At 42.0% G+C, this 18,900-nt stretch overlaps 1 protein-coding gene across 4 annotated transcripts in view; it reads left to right on the top strand.

Annotated features, from left to right (window-relative positions):
- Window positions 1-18,900, top strand: part of NPAS2 (neuronal PAS domain protein 2) — a 288,952-nt gene that overhangs the window by 85,400 nt on the left and 184,652 nt on the right. The window contains exon 2 of one of the 4 annotated variants that reach the window (XM_066377216.1): window positions 12,743-12,880. The exons of the other annotated variants lie outside the window; for them this stretch is intronic. The gene's annotated coding sequence lies outside the window, so the exon portion shown is untranslated. The remainder of the gene's footprint in view (window positions 1-12,742; window positions 12,881-18,900) is intronic. 4 annotated transcript variants of the gene reach the window in all.

The raw sequence follows: 18,900 nt of genomic DNA, 5'->3' as shown, positions 1-18,900 counted from the left end.
TGAAAAGGATCTCTGTACTTACTGGGAGATTCTCTCTGGTCTCAATCCCTTGATTGAGGACGTGCCCCTCTGGGGCCTGGATACTTGGGCCCGAGCTTTCCAGTGCATTCGTTTGGCCGAGGTGCATGGGGACCAAGCCTTCCCTCTCGGCCTCACTCCTGCCTTATTGGCAATACACGCCTGCTTGACCGGTGCTTTTGCTGGGACCCTCCGCTGGTCCCTGGGGTCCTGCAGGCTACTCCTCTTTCAGAGGAACCCCTACCTCCCTATTTTCCCCCCTCCACTGAGGAGGAAAGTAGTTTAGCCTCCGAGTTTGACAAAATCGCGGCTGAGCATGCAAAAACAAAACCAACCGAACTGCTAACTGTGCCATCAGCTCTGTGGCCAGATAAAGCAGAAGTTGCTACTTTCGCATTCCCTGCAAAGGCTCAATACCTCACCCCAGCCTCTCAGACGCCATTTTCTCCAACATGTGTTCCTGCTGCAGACCCATGGGCCAGCCTATATGCCCCCATGTGTCTTTCTTCTTTCTGTCTGTCTGTCTTGTCTATTTTTCTGTATCTCATGCTCTTCTCTCCCCCACCTCTCTCTCTAAAATGATGCTGGAAGGACCCAGCCATGGCACAGTGGCGGGATCACACCGTCTTCTAACAGAAAAGAGAGGTTAGGCTTGTGTTTTTCAGCCAATTTGGATCCCAGGAACCCCCCAACCTGCTTGACAGAGTCTCTTGGGCACCCACTAAGTGGTTCAGTCTTAACCCATCCAAAGCCACAGCCTTGGCCTTCTCCACACCGACTACACCTGAGGGGAGGAGGTCCTCAGTGCTCCAGAAGAAGACCTCGTGGCCGGCATGTGCACCCGCCCCATCACCTGGGGGGATGTGGAGGCTTTGGCCGGGTGGCCCGGAAAATTGCCCCGGATGGGCCCCCAGGCCCTGGTGCTCTGTTCGTGCTTATGTGTGCTATAGTGACCGCTGACTCAGATGCAGGTGGCCGCAGCTCGGGGCTTGAGCCCGGCAGTGCGAGCTGGTGTTTTCAGTTCATCTTTGGAGAATGAGGAGAATTGGGCTGAAGTTGCGATTCGCAGACTCCAGAAGGTAAACGGCGGCAGCTGCTGCGGGAGGATGAATGGAAGCCAGGATTGCATCGCTGAGTGGCCGCTGGAACAACAGGGAGTGCCTGCTAAGCTGCTGGTGGGTTCGCTGACATTTTGGGACTTAGGGGTGGATGCCATCATGCTCTCCAGAACAGAAATGGAAATGCTGACTGCCATTGCCATGTGCTCCTCTTTGGGACAGTGTAAGACCTGCCAGGACAGCAGGAATGAGGGGGGTGGCTGACACCTCATATGCATGGACTGATTTCCTGGACTACTACCGGAGTGAACACTGGCTCCTTTGTTGGATTTTGTTATGGGTTTTGGACAATGTGAAATACCCTGATGGGGGTGGAGGGCAGCTTTGCTGGAGGCCCTTCCCCTGCCCCGGGAAGTTTTTCCCATGGCTAGAAATAAGGCTGAGGACATTTTGCACTTTTGGAAAAGTGCTCAGAGACTGGTGAAGTGTACCTTTGTAATTGTTGAAATTGTATGATTTGTCATATTGTTGTAATTTATGTAATGTGCCTTGCAACCATACATAGCCCACAGCAAGCCATCCATTCTGTGTTTGGACGCTGGGACCTTTGTGGGAAGGGGACATGCATGGACCTACATCCATTTTTTACAATCAAAATGGAACTGTGTTTAACAACACCTAGTAGGTCTCTGTAACACAATGGGAGGGAAATGACATCCCGACCCCTAGGAGGAATCCCCTGTTTAAGACCCCCATTCTATTTCCTAACTAGTCAAACATTACAGAAGCTTGCCTCATTGTTTAATCCAGCTAATCTATTAGCATATAGTATAATAGGTATTATAGTTGTTTTAGTTCTACTAGGGTTCTGTTGCACAATGCATAGCATTCAGAAGCTACAACAGCAGCAAGCTGTCATTCAAGTCCAATTGGCCTTAATTAAAAGAGAAGGGGGAGGTGTGGGTGGAGCACCAAGCGCATTCCTAGCAGCTGCAGCTGATGCAATGCTGTAAGAATACTCCAGCTCCCAGAAGCCTCCTGGGCACACCCAGGAAGGGAGCTTGCCCACTATAAGGAAGTAACTCAGCGCCAACCACACAGCTCCCTGATCTTTTCAGCCATTGGCTATGAAGGACATGCTGTAACATCCTATTGGCTGAACCCATGTATATAAGCTAGCTTACTTCCTGAATAAAGTGGATCTGCGTCACTGAACCTGGTCCCCGGAGTCAGGCCTTTGCAACTTGTCATCCTCACCCCCGGCAGGACTTGTCCACAGCATTCTCCATACATGCGAGTCTTTTGTCTATTCATCTGCTGTATGCTACATATTTTATTTTGATTTAATATTCTTTTACTGTTTTAATTTATATTTTATATTGTTTTTAGCTTTTTAGGCTAGAAAATGCTTTTTTTACTGCAAAAATAATTAAAATATTAAATATATAAAAATACCTATATACTGCAAAATCCCATGATATAGCGAAAAATCCACGATAGAAAATTAGATATATACAATTTTAAAATCCATGATACAGTGAGACCACAAAAAGTGAACTGTAATATGGCTAGGGACAACTTGTATTGTCCTGTCTTTCTCTGAGTACCTTATTTTACTTAACATAATGCTCTTAGCTCTACCCATGCTGTCAAAAAAGGAAAGATTTCCTTCTTTCTCTTCCCTTTTCTCACCTATCAGTTAATTGTTTAGAAAGGCTGGAAAATGGGAAGATGGTATCTTGATACCAGAACTAAGGAATTTCAGTCTCAATGTCCTACATTCCCCAGAGAGAGAGACAGACAGGGAAGGTACAGGTGATGATATAATCCAGGAGAGAAATGCATGTGGTCTGATAGGACCTGATACAGGCCATGAAACTCAGCTAAACAGGTCATGTCAGCTTTCACTTTCTGCAAGCCAGGAGTTTTGCCAGCTGATTTTGTCCTCACTACTTACCTGATTAAGGTATGGTTTGTGTCATAAGGTCCATATACAGTAATGTCATTTAACTTCCCCACATTAACTCAGTGGGTTCCAAATACACCAGGCACTGCGCTGGTGCTGGAATGTCACTGAGGGGTGGATACCAGGGGCATGGGGAGGATAAAGAGAGTCAATGCTTGGAGGGCCCTTGGTCCCTTTTACACAGGATATTTGGAGGCTCAAGGGCTCAGCTCAGCAACTATTTCGGTAAATCTCCCTAACCACCTATTTCATATTTGGAACAGTAATTTTTAGAGAATTAGAAGAAATAGGTACATATAAACTCTACTAAAAAATTCATCTTTCTTTGCTCATTCAACCTCCAGCAGTGCTGAGGAGCCCACAGTTCTGAACAGTTTTCTACATGACTCCCCATTGGCTCTATAGGGATAGAAAGTGTAGGAATGACTCTGATATGCAGGGGTCCAAAGTTGCATTGTAAAACAAACCCTTAATATTCATATCCTTCCTTGTCCTTTAGCTCTTACATTGGATGAGTATAGGAGAACTTTCAATGTTCTGATTCTAGATCAGGGAGTATTCACTATTGATACTGTCTGGGCCAGTCCTATTTGCCCCCTGAAAGTAAGAAGAGTGTGTTTAGTGAATGTATGCATTGGTCCTGTGGAGGTGTACCTTTGTCCAGAGCAATTAATGGTTGGCCCTTTCATTAAAATTAATTAATTTTCCTCATGCCACTCTGGTTAAAGAAGGAGATGCAAGAGGCAAGGAGGTAAGAGGCATGCAAGACACTGGAATATGAAAATGATGAAGGCCAGCAATGGCTATTAATTTAAAACTTGCTATAGCAAGGGAGTTGGCCATCATCCCTTGGTTTGAGCAGAGACTTAAGGCAGGCAGATATGTAGGAATGATTTATAATTTTAAAAAAGTAAAACTCAGTTGTGCTCTGATGGCCTGGGGAAGCTCACTAGAAGCCAGATATCTTTTTTATTTGTTTGTTTGTTTGTTTGTTTGTTTGTTTTACAGAGACAGAGAGAGAGTCAGAGAGAGGGATAGATAGGGACAGACAGACAGGAACTGAGAGAGAGATGAGAAGCATCAATCATCAGTTTTTTGTTGTGACACTTTAGTTCATTGATTGCTTTCTCATATGTGCCTCGACCACAGGCCTTCAGCAGACCAAGTAACCCCTTGCTGGAGCCAGCAACCTCTGGTCCAAGCTGATGAGCTTTTTACTCAAGCCAGATGAGCCTGCTCTCAAGCTGGCGAGCTCAGGGTCTCGAACCTGGGTCCTCCACATCCCAATCTGATGCTCTATCCACTGCACCACCGCCTGGTCAGGCAGAAGCCAGGTATATTGTGTGATTGGTTAGGGGGTGTATTTTATTTTCTCTAGTATTTCCTAAGTTGGAAGTAAGGGTCTGGAAATGAGGGAACTTCTCAGTTGTTAATCAAGTCAGAGCCATTTGGGAATGATTGTTACAGGAGTTTTTGTATGGCTTCCTGGACAGACTTCCTGCAAGTCTGACATAGATATAGGCTGGCTTCCTGGGCTGGTTACTATAGATAGTGGGGTAGCCTCCTAGGCAGCTTGCTGCAGGTGGTAGGTCAGAGTTCTGTTTTCACATATTGTCTGGCCGTTATTTATATGTACACTTAGTATTTCAGAACCACCAAAGAGCTAGCTAGAATAAATAACAGACCTAGCACACCTGTTGGAATGGGGGCTACTAAAGCTATTTAGCTTATGGTCAGGTGGCAGGCATCCAGATGCTCTGGTGGTTGTTGGGCAGGACCTACCTATGACCATCTGATGTCAACCCTAGTGGGCAGCTGTGTGCTTGGTCGTGAGGCCTGTACATACTGCAATATTTACATGCTGTGAGCTCCTGACTGCCTTCTTGGAACTTGGAATCGATGTTAGTGAGCGGCTTCTCTGAGGGCATACTGTTTGATAGGACAGGAGCAGTCCCACTCAGATTTCCATCCGTTTGTGGTAGTGATTGGCTGTCTTCATCACCCAAGAATTTCATCAGTCGTCTAAAAACAAAAGATTCTCTTTATGGTCGTTTCATCTCTGTTCTCAGCCTTGACATGGCACTGGGTTTTCTGGAGGAATGGGATATTCCAAGCGGCCCTGGAATTTCAGTAGAAATCTGCTCCTTCACTCCACTTCCTGCCTCCCCTAGAAGTTCAATGCCATGGCCCCCCTGTCCTAGGCACTGCATCTGGCCTAAGCGGAATGGAGGCTGCACCTAGATGACTTGGCAGAGTCTGTGCCAAACCTCAGTGCCCCTTGCCTCAGTCCTAGCAGGCCCACGTGGGTCTTCTAAAGGTAGTTCTTCTGTCCCCCCCAGCTTCCTGTTTATAGTTTGTTGTGTGGTTTGCTCTAGCATTTAAGAAAAAATTTTTAGGTAGTAACAATGTCATTGATAGTCAAAGTAGACACTGGAATCCTTTACTTTTCTATAATTTAAGACAAAGCTTTCAGAGTTTCAAACATTACATTTTATACAAAATGTGTATAATGTATTTAAGTTAATAAATAAACTGTTTCGAAAGACATCTGCAAATTTTGAAAAGAGGATGGTTTTGAAAGGCATTTCTTCTGCCTTTGTCTGTGTTAACGCTTTTAAATTAAAGAACACACCTGACCTGTGGTGGCACAGTACATAAAGCATCGACCTAGAATGCTGAGGTCATCAGTTCAAAACCCTGGGCTTTCTGGTCAAGGCACAATATGGGAGTTGATGCTTCCTGCTCCTCCCCTTCCCTATAAAATGAATAAAAAAAATTAAAAGTTTAAATTAAATGACAGCCTTTGAATGAAGGAGTTAAGTCAAAGCTGTCAAGAATTTTTTCTCTCTCCTAATGACAACTTTTGTGTTAATAATAAACCTCTTTTAAAAATTAAAAATGAATATTTTTTGTCACCAAAAGACAACAGTTATTCATGTGTTTGAGTTATTTAAAGTATTTTTAATAAACTCCAAAAATAAATCATGTTGAAGTTTAGCCACATAAAATAAAAATTATTTATAAGAAGTCCTCTACCTGAAATATTTTCATTGGTCGGTCTTGACCTTTCAATAAGAGTAGCTAACTTATTTTTCATTATTGATTGATTTTAAAGAGAAAAGAAGGGAGAGAAAGGAAGAGAGGAACTTCGACCTGGTCCTGTGTGTGCCCTGACCAGGAATTGAACCGACAACCTCTGGGCTACACGACAGCTCTAACCAACTAAGCCATCTGGCCAGGGCAAAATAGCTAACATTTAGTGAGAACTTTTATGGGCCATACACTGTTGAAAATACTTTAAGTATATTAAATAATCTACTTCTTATAGTAGCCTTACTTTACAGCTTGCAAACTGAGGCCCACAAAGTTCAGACCTTGTCCATCAGATACCCATCTGAAGCCTGCATTGACCATAGAAAGTTACACTTGAATGCTGTTAAGGCAGTTAGTTTCTCTAATTTACACCCAACATATAAACTTGGAAAGGAAAAGAGAAAACATTTACTATACAAGATTTTATGCATGAATAGTAGTCACCAGTCTCTGGGAATTTGGCCTGAACAGGTGCTGAAGTGGTTGCTGCTGCTGCTGCTGGTTAGCACAGAGCTAAAATCAAGAGAAAACAATTCAAAAACACAGAGGATGATTGTGGCAAAGGCATTTATGATTATCTTCTTATCTTATAATTCTTTTTTAAAAATAGGTTTTGAGCAGACTTACTTTTTTTATTGTGGTGAAATACTTAAATGCCACTGAACTATGCACTTGAAATGGTTAAAATGGCCAAATGTATGTTATATATATTTTACCACAATCAGTAAGTGAGAGTGTGTGTGTGTGTGTGTGTGTGTGTTTAAAGTTAAAAAGTTCTTAATCCAAGGACCTCTAGATAAGTCCTCAGTTGGTCTGATGTCTATAGGACGAGCACATTGTGTTGGCTGAAGTGAAAATTTTCCCCAGCGTGTTAACATTCTACATTGATCTCACAAGGAATCAGAAAACCCTAGTAAAATACAAATACCTTTTTAAAAAGCCAAGAATAGTGTAGAAGCGCCTTGTTGTGGTGCAATACATGGCTGACTTCGTGGCTTCAGGAAGCACTTCCATTGCTACCATGTTTGGAGGGTTACAAGTACAGATAAAGACATTGGGAGGACATGTCCTCTCATGCTTAGAAGAAGACGAAGGATTGATGAAGAAGGGAACCCCTAGCCAGGGGTCTCAAACTCGGGCCCGCGGGCCACATGCGGCCTGCCCACCAATTTTGTGCAGCCCGCAGACTGGCCCGCAGACTAATCCACGAAGTTTGATTAGTCTGCGGGCCGCACAAAATTGGTGGGCGGGCCACGAGTTTGAGACCCCTGCAGACTGTACTTTTCATTTTCATGGATGTGAACTTTTCAGAAGAGAATGTCTTCAAAGACTTTCTTCTCCAAGGAAGATGCTCCAGCTCAGGGAAGAGGCTGCACAGGGTGGACCACTGCGACTCAAAGCTGGACCTGGGACGATTCAGCTGGGCTTAAGAGGATTGTTAGCGATTTTGATTCTGGTTAGAAAGTCCAATGGATCCTCAGTGGTCTGCCCCAATCCTGTTTTTTGTTGTTGTTTTTTTTTTCATAAGCCTACCCTGAGTTTTGTTGTTGTTTTTACAGTAAAAAATGTCAGGATCTTAAAATGTTCCAGGAGAAACACTTGCATCATACTTGGGAGAGTAATGCCATGGAAACAGGCATTGCAGAAACAGGGAGAGGTCAAGATCTGAGTCAGAACTTGAGATTTTGCCCTTCTGGTTCCAAGGGAACTCAGTGGGGAGTGAAAAGCAAATTGAAAGAGTACCCAGGACAGTGTGACAAATAGCTATGCCAGGTCACCATAAAGTGGTCACTGTCACAATAGAGCATGTACTCTTTCTCAGACACCCTACTGAATGACAAGGGTACACACACATGTCTTCTTAGGTTGAAAAGGTGATCTTCTGCTTAATTAAATAGGTGGGTGTGTGAATGAGTTATTTGCATAATCAGAGACTATAGACCTGGAGATAGCTAAAGAGGATATTGCCCTCTAATCAGTAAATACACAGATCTGGAGTTAGAAATTCTTTTAGTTTCATATTCATGTAGTCAAGAAACTTTCCCATGTCTAACAAGACTCTTTACTTAACTTTGAACTATATATTGGTGAGAAATCATTCTATCTGGGGAAAGCTTATTGTTTGTCCTGCTGTTTGTTGTTCTGTTCTCTGCCTTGAGCCGCTTTGCTAGAAGTCCTCCAGTCTGTGGGCTGCAGCTTGTGCAGAGCCAGGATGATGGTCAGCTCCTGGTGCCAACTTTGGCCGGTCATGCACTTTTTCAATCTCAAGAATATGGCTTCTTTGTATATTTTAATCTAGGTGTAACCTTAGTTTAGATACTTGCTGGAGAGAAGGTAGTCAGTTTTTTCCCTCCAATGGCTTTTTTTTTTTGACAAATGCATTTCTGCTGGATGGATTTTTCTAGAAGCATTTATTCTTGACTGATGTGGTGTGATCATCAGCCTAAAGTTGGTTCTCTTTTATCTGGTTTCTGAAAGTAGTAGAGTGTTTTGGTTTTTTGTAGCTGAGAATGTGAAAAGTGTCATTTGCTGCTTAATTGTTACCTCCAATAATCCTGGACAAGAAAGGATGGTGGCAGCAGGTCAGTGAGAGGAACACAGTGTCAAAGCTCTAAGAGACTGGCTGTGAGTTCCAGCCCTGTCACCCATTAGCTGCAGGAATTTGGGCAGTTAGTTTCATAGCTTCAGGCTTTAGTTTTCTCATAGGGACACTGGGCTACAGGGAGATGTTTCCTAGGGTGCCTTTAGCTTTAAAATCTCTACCTCAACTATATTCAGATTACAAATATTATTATAAAGTGATGAGCATGACTTGATCATGTTTATGAAGAGCTCTAATACACCCCTTAATAATTTGTAGGAAGAAGTTAAAATTGTTTAATTCTGAACTTTGCTTTAAGTTTTAATTACCAGGAATTTTCTCAAGACTAAAGTTTGTGACAAACAGATTTTGAAAACCTACAGAGAGGTAGGAGAGAAGGAGAGGAGTGAACGGGCACGGTTCTGCCCTATCGGAGGCCCTGTTGTCTGTGAGAATTTGATGTGGGGTAATTGAGACACCCAGATGGGTTGAGGAAGGGAGAGATTATTTTGTAATGGTTAGGGAAAGTGGATAAACATATTGAAAAATAAAAAATAAAATTTACATCCTCGCTTTACCTTAAGTATCCCACTTAAATTCCAGATAAACAATGAAATTATTATTATTATTATTATTACTTTCTTTTGCAAAGCAGGAGAAAATAAGAAAGGGAGCATTTGCAAAACTCCGAGAATAAAGAACAAAACTCATAAAAGAAAATATGAACAGATTTGACTTAAACTCCTGTGCTTCATGAAAAGGTAATCAGAATATAAATGCAGTTAACCTAGAGAGTATATTTGCAGAAAAGAATGAAATTTTTAGTATAAGGAAAACTCTAGAAACAGATGTTAACACTGTGACTTTCATCCAGAATTTCTCCAATTCTGGCCCAATTATCATCTGCATCAGAATTAGTTAAAAATGTGAATTTCCACCAAATCTTTGCACAAAGGCTGGGACCCATTGCCCTCCTCTGGCAGAGGCATTCCTTCATGTGAGGACACAAAAGAAGAATGACCTGTGAGTAACAGGAAAATGGTCCTTCTCTTGAGAAGCCAAGAAAGTATAAATAAAAACAATGATTTTCATCAATTAGGTTACTTAACAAGTGTTAAAAGGCAATTCCTAGGACCATGAGAAAAGCTGTCCACAGCATTGCTTATGGCACTGTGTGCAAGGAAAACCGTCTGCGTTGGGTGTCAGGAAACCGTGACATCGTTGTACCCTGAGCCCCATAGTTCTCTTGGGACCTCTCCTAAGGAGATATGCCCAACTGAAGAAAGAGCCATACTAACCATCTATTTGTGTTAGCAAAAAATTAGAAATCAAGACATCTTGGAAAACTTGGTGTGAATGAAATAATATGCAGCTATTGAAAGTATTATTTCTGAGTCTTACAGAAGAACATCAGAAAATGTATATATGTTAAGTGATAAAAGGATCATACAAAGTTCTATTTACAGCATGATCTCAAGTACATAAAATGCATCCATGCTTAGGAAAGGAAATGCAAAATGTCAATAGTAGTTGTCATGGATCATGAGTCTATGGGAGAGTTTAAATTTTTATTTTTTACTTTTCTGAGTCCTTGAATGAATGAATATTCTTATTTATGTGAAAGGAGGTGGAACATACTCAGAAGTGACCTAGTGATGACCTGCTGGAGGTGGAAGAGATAGTTCAGGGAGTCTTGTGTTATCTCAAGTGGCTCTTGTGGTAACTGAACCAGATATGGTTGTGCACTCATTTTGAAGACTAGAAAGTGAAACTCAGGCCAGGTATATATGCCTTGGATATCTCAGCAAGTAAGAGTTTTTGGAACCCCTGGGAATCGGTGCCCTGGCCATATTGAGGCGCAAATTTTCCCCAGGGGCTTCACCCGCTAGTGAAAGAACAGCAGCTTACTTGACAATGTTTGAGTCTTCAGAGCTCTCAGGGCAGCACAGGGAGACCTCTTCAGACCCACAAACCTGTGCTCTCACTAAAGTAGGGAAGAGGAAGTGTGTGATGGGACAATGCAGAAAGGGCATACATGTCCCCAAACTGGAGTTGCTGTGGAAAACTGCCTGTGTGCTCCCACTGCGTCTGAGGGAGGACGCCAAGCAAATTGGAAACCGGGAACCTTCTAAAGAGCCTCACAGCAGGCAGACTGGCAGGAGGGTTCATTGGTGAAATAAACCACTAATAGCTTGATATGAATTTTACTCATTACTTTTCCATACCACTTAAAACATTAAGCACACTGACACATTAATTAGCATGCTACACTTTCTGAAGGGAGCAAGAACAATTTGCACTATGAATTTGAATTACCTGTGTCTTAAACTCCTTTTGTTGTGTGAGGTAGAGTGAAGAGGCCCTCTTTGCTTCCCTGTGAACTCTCAACTTTCAAGGGGGCCCATTCAGATTTTATAAAACTATCCTGTATATCTACAGTGAGTGAATTGTTGTCATGGGAATATACTGATGAGACCCTTGAGGAAGATGCTGTCAGCGTCTGTCTGAACCTTGCTCACGAGAGGACAAGACCAAAATTGGAGGGAGAGTTAAATGCTTAGTCTAATGATGAATCTTCAATTTGTTCCTTAAAAAGTAGCATAATATGTATATTTAAATTTACATTTATTAGAATTCTATTAGCAAATGATCTTTCACATTGGAGTAAAGGTCAGAGTTGGGCTTTACTTTTTGGGTAGTCATTATTTGCTGTCATGCTGGTCATATCTGTGCAAATCTCATGCATATGTAGAGGATATGATTGTAGTCTTTGTGTTTTTAACCACGGGCCTAGAACAGTCTCCTTTTGTGCTCAGTTGGTTCTAAAAGGTTAGCAGTTTAGAATAAGCTCACAAAGAAGCCAGTGAGATCCTATAGTGGAAAGGCAAATGCATGGTCCCATTTTGCTTTTCAGGGCAGAATGCATGGAGGGGAAATAAAATTAGATAGTAGACATGTGGAGAACAAAGAGAGAGTCCCAGGCCTCAGCAGCAAAGTGGAGCAGCTCAGGGTACTGGCCACTGGATGGAGGTATGAGGGTGAAAATGTGAAAAACAAGTGGTGACTAAGGGAGGGAACAAGAGCTACAGAGCACTGATTAAACTTAAAAGATGGAAGTCCTGCCTTTTTAGTCCACCCAGTAGGCCCTCTGTGTCCTGGTATTGTGTCTCAAAGACAGGCCCCAAGGCGTGCAGTGGGAGAATGCGACAATAGGCCAGGGTTCTGAATTGGCCTGAATTGTGACTCTGTCTGATAAGAGTAGCTGAAACCCAACTCAAATAAGCCTAAGCAAATGAGAGAATGTACTGGGAGGAGCCATACAAAAGAAACCTAAACTAGGGCCCCTGGGCTTGAAACTAGGATTTTTCTTTGCCCCTCCCTCGCAACATCAGGGGAAATAGAACACATTTTCTCCTAGCTTCTATATAATAGTCCTAGGGAAGGATTCTGATTGGCCCTGCTTGGTCACGTGACTGCATCTTGGACTACTATAGTATGTAATTGTGATTGGAAGGTCAGGGTCATGTGCTCACCCTAGGAGTCTGGTCACAGGTACTATGAGTGATGGGAACCCAAAAGAAATAAGAGTAGGCCAGACTAAATGAAGCCCCACAAAAGAGTACACTCCAGACCCACTGTTTCCTTTCGTGATGCTCATTGTAGGTATGTTCCTTCATCTACCTTTCTAGACCTGTGCTGACAATGTGTGGCCACTGAACACCTGCAATGCAGTGAGTCCAAACTTAGATGTGCTATAAGTATAAAATCTATACTGGGTTTCAAAGATTTAGTAGAAAAAAATAAAGTATAGTACTCATGAGTAATTTTTAAAATTTTACTGCATGTTGAAATAATACCTAATATATGTTAGATAAACAAAATATATTAAATTTACTACCCACTGGGTTATGTACTTTAGTTTCCTCAAAATTCTCTCCTGAGACTTTATGCTTACTTCCTGTTTAGATGTCTGGGGCTTTTAGTGAATAAGCCATTAATTATTTGCTCTTTATGATTCCTAGACAGACATCTCCTAAATTGTTTAGTCTGTCTCATCAAAAACTGTGGATGAAGCTGGAACCTCATCAGAATCAGGTGGACACAGTGACTGACAGATGTCACAACTTAGCTGCAGACTCTGCTTCTTGGATCCCTTCAGTGAAGGTTTGCATGTCTCCATTAAAAGCACTAGTATTCTGAGTGGGGTTTTTTTTTTAGCTCCTATAGATTTTTTTCTTTACCTCCATTGTTGACTCATCACACATTAAGTCTACAATCCAGATGTGAGAAAATATTTCAGAGCTTGCCTCCTGCCATCCTTCCATCCATTCATTCCTTTATTCAACAAGTGCTTATATTCTCTGATATCTGTAATACTTGGCACTGGGCTGGGTGCTGGGAATCCAGCAGTAAAACCCCCCTCCCCCACTTCCCGGCATTCCTCAAATGTGTGGGCCAGGGAGCCTGGGGCACCGACCAGCCTGTGCTTTCCTTCACATCTATTGGATCAGTGTCTCTAAACCAGTGTTCCACAAAACTGTTTCAGGAAAAGCATAATGCCTAGTGTGGAGGCTCTCAGAATAGCTTAGCTTAAATAGAAAATGTTGAGGATAGGCCAGGGGGAAGGGTTTATGCTGTCTCCTCCTAAAGAGCTCATCTGAAAACCCATGTTGTAAAGCACTCTTGTCTCTCCAAACATGTGTGAGTTATTATGTTTTACAGTCATACATTTTGATTAGATGGATTAGTGCTATGATTCCGACTTAAGCAAGATTAAGGAGCTTTTTCTGAAATTGACATATTGAGAGAAACACATTCCAGAACAAACAACCAAACAAACAAAAAACCTGCAAAATGGATCCAAGTCTATCTATCCAAATGTTTTCTATAGGACAAGCAGTAGCTGTCACATAATTCTCTCTATGACATGTAATTACTCAGTAAAAATCAGGCAAGACTATAAATTAGGATTTCTTTTAGGTGGCACATACTTAGTTTGCTTACTCTTTAGTAATCTTTCTTCTCCTGAATTAAATACATAAATCATAAAGTTGGGTGATGAGAACTGTTTCCTCACTCAATTGCCCACTGCCATGAGCAGACATGCAGTGCTGTCTTAGTATCTTGCTCATGCAGCCCTGTCAGCTATGCAGAGCCAGTTAAAGGACACTCATCTTAGCTGCTGGTGGAACGCCAGAAGTAGCATTCTTTGATGAGCATTTAAATTCATCTTAGTGCTTCCACAGTAAAACCAAATTAGTAAGACTTGGGGTGAAGTTAAAAAAATAAAATAAAGAAAACATTTTCTTCTTTCTTCCCCTTCAAGACCATCCAAAATTGATTTTTTAAAATTTGATATTTTTAAAGAAAAAATGAGAACAACAATGCTTGACAGAATTAAAACCACTTAGCATGCTTTGAGTGCACCTTGGCATGTTACATCCACTTAACAAGTAGTAAATCAGAAGCAACACAGAAAGAATGTGTGTAAGTGCGTGGAGGGGTATTCAGAATCATAATGTGAATGAGAAGGAAGTCTCTGTGTTGGCAGTGGAGAACTGAACCATAAGCAGAGGAAGACGTGTTTATTCTGCTTGACTGTTGCACTATTACTCCCTCCCCTTTTTGGTTAAATTAATTAGTCATTTAAAAATTCCCGAGTGGGTAGTAAGAAGGTGCCACTAGGCAGAGTGGTTGATGGAGAGTAGTAAGGTGCACTGTTGCTGGAATTGGGATGGCATGGGGTAGAAAGGACAGGACATCCAAGCAGAAGCTTAAGATACTGTTATTCCCTGAGATCCCCCAATGATTCCATGCACTGGACACATTTGCTAAGCCCTACTGTATACTAAATAGCAGAGACTTAAAAATAAAAAGCTCAGTCCCTCTTCTCAAGAAAGTGATAATGAGAGGGGCAGCCAGTGAACTGCCAATGTGACAGCTGCCCTTGGATGTGGCCACTGGGCTTCCTGAGTCTATGCTCATCAAAGTGAGACAGCCTGGATCAGGCCACTGTGGTAACTTGGTAACTTGGTAACCTGTAAGCAGATGTCACTAGGCTTTAGTTTCAGGGAGGGTTCTAATGTTGAAAGGCCACTGCCTCCAAGAGTGGAAGCTGGCATTAGCACATGTTCTTGCTTGCCTGGTTTGGAGGCCACATGATGTTCCTGTGCCCCCTGCAGTTTGTCTTTCCATCAGTGTCTTGCCATGGGATTCTGTTTTGTCTCACCAAAACAACCACTATGCATATTTTGTTATCTGTAATATGTAGTCTCCTTTAAATGGTTTGTTTGTTTTTGTTTGTTTGTATGAGAACTCAAGCTGCTGCCTCCTTCCCTATGTCAAAGAACAAGCATTTGCCCTAACATAGTATATTTAGCCATTGTCTGTTATGGGTGAGTTGGAAAGCTGGTTCTAAAATGCCTTTTACTTTAGAAATCTGGAAGAAAAAGTTGGTACTCAAGAGAAAGAAATGATGCAGTTTTTAAGAACACATTATTTGTTCCTTGTTAACCAGTGTTTTCGCATGATGGGCCTAGACAAAGAGGCAGGGGTTAAGTCATGGGGGAAGGGGATTTATTTGTTTTTTGTTGTTGTTTGTTTGTTTTTGCTTCCCATCAGGACTTTTGCTGCAACTGACAGTATTTCTTACTATAAAGGCCACAGGTCATCAGACTTGGCCTCTGCTTCCAGGTTTCAGGGAGCTGTCCATGTTTAAAAATTGATCTAGAGAATGAACATGATTTGTGGCACTACTAGGTGGTAGTAGTAGTTAGACTAGAACTTTGATCTTGCCCTCTTCTCTATTGAATTCTGTCTCTCTCCCTATTGTCCTCTGCTTTATACTTTTTAAAAACTACAGAGAAAAACACACTACTTTCAAAATCTACTCTGGCTTGTGTTTCCTGTCTCAGCAAAGAAAGCATAGCCAAACTAAAGTTTTGCAGCATGGGTGTCTATTTCCAGTTCTCTCTGTTTTCCCTTTCTTTACAGGAAGGCTGGTCTGACTGACCTCAGTGAGGCTGAAATAGTTAGGTGTGATCAACGATCAATTCAGAAGAAAAGGTGGGGATTCCCAGGAATGCACATAAAAATTAATTAGAAAATATACATCATTAACATCAGATCTCACAGTAGGTCCCAGTGTGACTATTATGTGAAATTAATTAGTTCTTACTTAACTTTTAAAAAATAACCTCCTTGCTACTATGAAAATAGTCCTAATTACCATAACCAGTTATATTAAATCATTAAGGGTTATAATTTTGCATGTCAGTGTTCTTATTCAGTCCTGTTAGTTTAGATTTAAATACAACAGCCCCTTTACTGCCATGGGCTATTTCCTGTGTGGTAACATATTTGGTCAAACAAGATAAGGTGGACAAGATCAAGGTCTCAAGATGATAAGGTGTTAAAATATACTGCTCACAAAAATTAGGGGATGTTTCAAAATGAATATGAAGCAATAAAATATTCCCTAATTTTTGTGAGCAGTATAATAAAAATCCATTCATTTGTTGAGTTGCTCCTTTTTTCCAGAAACTTGGCCAGTAGAACTCAGGTCTTGTAGGGGAGGTTGGCAGTGAATGGATGATCACCTAAATCAATGTAAAATATCACATCATGACAAGGAATGTGATCCAGTCTAAGGAGCAAGGATGCCTTTTGAGGAAGTGACATTTAAACGGAAACCTGGAGTTATTGAGGGGGTTCAAGATGGTGTCAGAGTAGGTGGAAGTTATACTCACCTTCTCGTAGGACTGTATTAGAGTAGCAGCTGAAGTACTGAACAATTAACCTGAATAACCATCTGAGGATGAGCTGAACAGAAGTCTTACAATTAAGAATTTACAGAGACCAATAGGAAGGGCAGATATGTGTGAGAAGGACTGGCCCCATACCCATATGAACAGAAAAGAATCCAGAGGGATATTGTAGCTGAGAGGGTTCCCCCACAGGATTAAGGGCCTCAACCCCAAGAAAAGTTCCCTAGCCTGGAGAATTAGAGCTGAGAAGAGGAGCCCACACAGTATCTGGCTGTAAAAAATCAGCAGGTGAGGAGGGGGATAGCTCTACTGAAGGGCAGTACACAGAATCTCAGTCACAGTACTCACTGTGGGCTTCTAGCAGAGGTTACAGCAGCTCAAAGTGGACTGAATTCATAAAGGGAGAAATTGAATGGCATGGCTGCAGGGAGAAGGCTGGAATGACAGCAGCAATCATCCCTGTGCAGGGTTTCTTTGCAATACCACCCAAAGATGCCATCTTTCCTGGGTTGAGCATCCAGTTCTTAGAACATCAGCCCAATAGACCCTTGCTGCTGACACCTGGATGCCCCACCCTGCAGGGATTACTTCCAGTGGAGAGGTTTCTGGCAAACTCCAGCCTAGCCTGAGGTTCAGGCTTTATTAAGAAGCCCTCAGGGAGGTTCCAGCATGTTTGAACATTGCCAACATCACAGGAAAAGAGACTGAGTTGTGGGGCTGAAGAAAAGGGCCATTTTCTCCCATATACCTCAGGGTGCCTCTGTTAATGAGTGAAGCTCTCTCTATTCCTGGCCAATTATTAGCCTGATTTAGCCCAGTAAACTCTGCTGGTCTCATCCTGATGACTCCTTGAGACCCCACCTGACCACAAAGGCCCACAAATACCAGGTGGGTGGCAGCTGGCCTATGTGTATCCTGAGACTTTTGCTGACCAACCTTAGACCCAGCACTGGCAACAATTTGAAACTGTATCAGTGTGATGAAAAGCACTCATCCCTACCTGGTAACTGACTGAGAACCTAGCTCAGGCATGGCCAACAGTTTTTGCCCCTGGGCCAGATTAGAAGAAAACTTTTTTCAGGGGCCAGACTAAATATTAAAATTTAAAAAAAATATGAAAACGATTCTTTTAAGTAAACAAAATTTTATTATGTAATTTGTTTATGAATAAATTAGTGAGTGAAAAAATTTTAATATACAATATTATTTTAATAAAAATATATTTTAATAAAAATATAATTACATACTGTATAAATATCCAAACTATTGCAGTCAATCGAAATAATATTTAATTAATAGAATGAGCTTGAAGGGGTTATATAGCAAATAAAACAATTATTTCGTTTTACAAACAGCCTGGACACGTTTTCAGTTATCAACTGCAGCTATTGTCTATGCTACAATGCCACTTGATTCAGCACACTTGACCACAAAAATAACAAATTGTTTGACCTTGGGTGCACAACTGACAAACTCCGCCTAAAAGAATGTGGGTTTCACATTGCCGCTAAACATCAAACAGTTCATATCGAGTACAGACGAGTACAAAAGTTGTAAATCTTTATAATGGAATTTTTTTTAAAAAATAAAGAAGTATTGCTAATCCATTCGACCAATTATTGGAAGTTAATCTTAGATTAGTCACACACAGAATTCTTTTCTGCGTATCACTATCTTCTTAAATATCTCGATTTCCAACAATCAGAGACACTTCCGCTTCTGATTAGCTGAGATTTTAAAGTAGTGGAGAATATTAAAAATTTAATCGCGGGCCAGATGCAGCCCATGGGCCATATGTTGGCCATACCTGACCTAGCTCATGCAATTTGTGAATTTCCAGAGGCTCTTCTAGTGACTGAGACTAACAGGCATCTATCAGGCAGAGTCAGATGGAAATAGATCCTGGGTCATTTTCTTATCCCCCGGGCTCAGAGCTGGTAAAAGCCAGCCTTGATACACTACTTGGTCTCTCCCACATGCAACCAAGCCTAGCAGAGGGAACCACAAGCTGCAAATCGCTTGATAGTTCCAGACAGGTAGCCCAAGACAGGTTACAGGCAGTGTCTGACATTGTCTTGCACTGGAGTCCCTCCCAAGAGGCCCAAGAACCAACATATCAGGTGGCACACTTCAGACCACATCAGAGCACAACCCAATTAGTTCCATGAGCAGCACACCCCCCGAAAGGATTCTGGCAGGCACTAGACCCTGCTGGGGCCAATTTTGCTTTGTGGCGTCAGCCCTCACATAGCAGCTTATACACTGAAGTTGGAGTTGACCCTCACAGTCAGCTAGCTTGAGGGTTAACTCCACCCACAGATGAACCAACAGCAATTAAGATTCAACTACAGCAGGAGGGATCACATAACCCACAAAAGGGACATTCCTGAAGCACATAGCTCAGGTGATCAGGGAGAC

This window comes from Saccopteryx leptura, chromosome 3 (genome assembly GCF_036850995.1).
Source record: "Saccopteryx leptura isolate mSacLep1 chromosome 3, mSacLep1_pri_phased_curated, whole genome shotgun sequence".
Taxonomy (NCBI): domain Eukaryota; kingdom Metazoa; phylum Chordata; class Mammalia; order Chiroptera; family Emballonuridae; genus Saccopteryx; species Saccopteryx leptura.
Note: the sequence above shows the minus strand (reverse complement) of the source record. Positions and strands in the feature narration are given on the sequence as shown.